This window comes from Octodon degus, unplaced genomic scaffold (genome assembly GCF_000260255.1).
Source record: "Octodon degus isolate 3935 unplaced genomic scaffold, OctDeg1.0 scaffold00009, whole genome shotgun sequence".
In the NCBI taxonomy this organism is placed as follows: domain Eukaryota; kingdom Metazoa; phylum Chordata; class Mammalia; order Rodentia; family Octodontidae; genus Octodon; species Octodon degus.
Window position 1 is genome coordinate 28,217,504 of NW_004524585.1, and position 3,580 is coordinate 28,221,083.

Here is a 3,580-nt window from a genome sequence, read left to right on the forward strand (position 1 = left end):
GTTATTACCTTAGCACCAGGTCCAGATCTACGAAGTTCAGATTCCTCCAGGTGGGTGTTGTTTGGATCTGGCTGTGTGCTCCACTTCTTTCTGCTACAGCCGTTAGAGTTGAACACTTTGTGTCTCTCTGGCAAGATGTTCTGCTCCTGAATCAGCTGGATGAGTCTTGCCTCTAGCCTCTTTGCAGGGAGTTCTGCTGAAGGGTTCTGAGCTGGGCCTGTGCTCTGGGTCTATTCAGGATCCGGAGGACCCCAGGTCATCTAACTCACTAGCCCAGGCCTGCACTCTGGGTCTGTTCAGGATCCTGCGGCCTGGGTTGTCTCACTCTCCTAAACTTTTATTTTAAATGCTTGTCTTTTCCTTTTCACTCCAGCCAGCATCTGCTTAAATGTCTGTCCCTATTCTTTCTCATTTGGCTGCTTTGCTCAATTGTTCTTTTTCTACTCCTGTCCCCATCCTAATCCACCTGCCTTCCTCCACTCCTCCTAGCCATTGGCCGGCCTGCATGTAGCAAGTGAGAGCTCCCAGAATGCTTCTTGGTCTTCCAGAAGGGTCCACTCCTCAGCCATAGTACACATGGTGCATCAGTAGAACTGGCATTCAAGTCATGAAGCATCTGCCTCAAACTGTCATCACTGAGCAAATCCTTGACACAGGAGCGCCACAAAATCACATAGAGAATATTTGCCAGGCATGGTGGCGCACATCTGTAATTCCAGGATTCTCAAGGCTGAGGAAGATGGGTTGGCATGGATTCACTGCCAGCCTGAGATTATACAGCAAGACCCTGTCTCAAAAACAAAAACAATGTTTTGCCTTCACCCACCCAGTAGTGTCCAATGCCTGCTACTCTTAAGTAACTGTCCTTCTTGTTTGGTTAATGTGGTCTGAACGCATCTTCTGTGTTTTGCTGCTGACTGTTTTCAGATTTGGTCTGTTAAGGAATCAAAGAAGAAACATTCCTGAAGGAGCTATAGGCTGAGGGGCTTGCGCTGCAATTCTCCTCCGTATCTTAAGAGGTGATTACTTTCGGAATCCCTTCTCATGGGAAACCCAGACTCTGTACTTCAGCCTAGGTAGAGGCTGCTCATGCTTACAGGCTAAAATCTCCAAGAGAATGAGGAGCAACTGGAAGACAGGCATCCTTCCTGCCTGCCCCACCAGGAGCCTTGTCCCACAGATCGCTTTCCTATGCGACCTGTCATGGCCTTTTCACCCCCAGGGAGAACATTCAGGTTTCCCTAGGAAGGTATTTCATTCCACAAGTGGCAGGACAGTGCTTCTGCTTTCCTCATCGTTTTCTGGCTAGTGACAATTCCCAGATTACCTGTATCAGGACATGAATCAGCTCAGTAACTTTACAAGAAGATCTAGGATTCCTGTAAAGTTAAACATGTCTTTCAATGTATGAAGAGAAAGAATTATCTTACTCCACTCTACCTCAAGACTTTTATTTTACTCCACTCTACCACTCTACCTATAGTTTTCTTTAGTGCCCTCTCACCAGGAACACATTTTCCAAGATTCATTCCATTTCAGTTGAATTTATTCTGATCTTTGTTTGGGTCTGGGGCTGCTTCATGAAGGCTGTATGAATGGTCATCATCTCAGGGACAGAAAGATATTTCTCACTGTTCCTGGTCTCTCCCAGTAAGCACTGAGCACGGCCAGAGCCATCAGGGCCCCTCCCTGCCTCTACAATGCCCTCCTGAAGCTACATCCCAAGTGCATTTGGAAAGGTGTGAGTAGACTGTTGATAACTTAAATCAAGGGTCTTGGAGAGGTCAATGATCAGAATTCCTACTCTGAGTACCAAGGCTACAGTGTAGTAGCTAAAACAATGGAGGCAGGTGCCTATCATCTAGAAACCAAGTAGACAGTAGGACACTGATTGATTGTGCCCTGGGATTTCACCTGCAGGCTTTCACCAGGTGGCTATAGATCCTTTTATTAAACTGTGGTGCAAGACTCTCTGCCTTATAAATCTATCTTGAAACTCTCCCTGTTCTTACTGAGTCACACAGAGGAACTAAGACAAGGAAGCACCCTTTCCACCCAGGTTTGAGGTGAACCAACCTCATTTATTATCAACTAGAATTTAGGGGAAATGTAGAGTGAAAGGAAGACAGGAAATCAATGTCTAACCTCTTGTTCTTCACCTGGCACTTTGTGGATCAAGTGTCTCTCTCTAGTCCCCGGTCAGTGACAGACATTAGACATGGCATGGGAGCGGCATCTTGTCCAGCGGCCCTCATGTCTCCTGCTGCACACCCAGATGGCAAAGGGGGAATCCAAAGGGAGTGGCCCCAGGTCCACCCCTCTCCAGCAGGGGTTCTGTCTCCAGGTGGGCTGCAGCAACACCAGTGCCCCACAAAAAGACCCTATGATGCTCTTTGCTTCTGCTCCTCACGAGGAGCAGAAATGAGGGCTGAAAATGTGCTCCTCATCTACCGTCTACTTCTCAGCCAACGTCTGTAAAAACCCGGCTGGATTCTCCTGGCTGGGCCAAGCGCTGCCAGGGCAGCCGCGCTTCATGTGCCCATCTAGCACACACATGGCAGATGCAATATTTTCTGAATAAATGACCCATGGCTTCTCTGTTTCCCAATTTATGGCTGCTTCCTCTTACCAAAAGGCAAGGTGTTCTCAGTTATTGAACACTAATTTTTATGTTAGCCTGGAAAACCACATTGCAGAAAAAAATTCTGCTGCCAATTGAAAAAGATGAAATTTCCCTCTGAGTACAAGGTGCTCGTTTGAAGTAGTTGGTAAGCTGCTTGTGATAAGGAGTGAAACTCCCAGAAGTCCTATGTCCAAATGGTAGAAAAGGCTGCAGACTGGTGTCCTAACTGGTGGGGCCAGCGGCTCTCTAGAGCCCCTGAGTCCTGTTGAGCTTCTGATGCACTTGGCTGCGTGTGCATGGAAGTAGCTGCCGGGGCACAATGTCCCACAGGACAGACAATTCAAGTCACGGGGGATGTTTGGGGGTAGATGCAACAAGTGAACAAGGCATGGTCAGCAAGGGTGTGTGTGTGTGTGTGAAAAGTAGGTGAAAAGATACACCAGAAATGGATGGCCGCATAAAGGAGAGCCTTCAGAGAAGAGAACTGAGAATGAAGATTTTGCTGCACCATGGGAGGGCAATTTTCCGCTCAGACTCCTCTACTAGGTAATGTCTTAGGGAAAACCTGTGTTGTTAACTAATGCTTTGGTGTTAGTGCATTTGGTGGTACGAGTCTTTTGTTTTTGGTTGTGGTGGGGGTACTCAGCACTGAACCGCAGACCTTTGCACTGAGACTTTTTTTTTTTTTTTTTTTTTTTTTTTTTTTTTTTTTTTTTTTTTTTGGGTGTGTGGCCAGCTCAGCCCACCAGGGGGCTGGGCTGGCTGGCATGTGGTGCTGGGGGATTGAACCGCGGTCCCTGTGCTTTGCTTAGCTTAGCTTAGCTTGTTCTAAGTAGGTGCTTTAGACCACTGAACCATCTCACCAGCCCCTGAGACGTTTATTTTTTGTTGATTTGTTTAGAAACAGTTCCTCAGTAAGTTACCTAGGTTGGGGTGAGATGGCCATCTTCCTGCCTC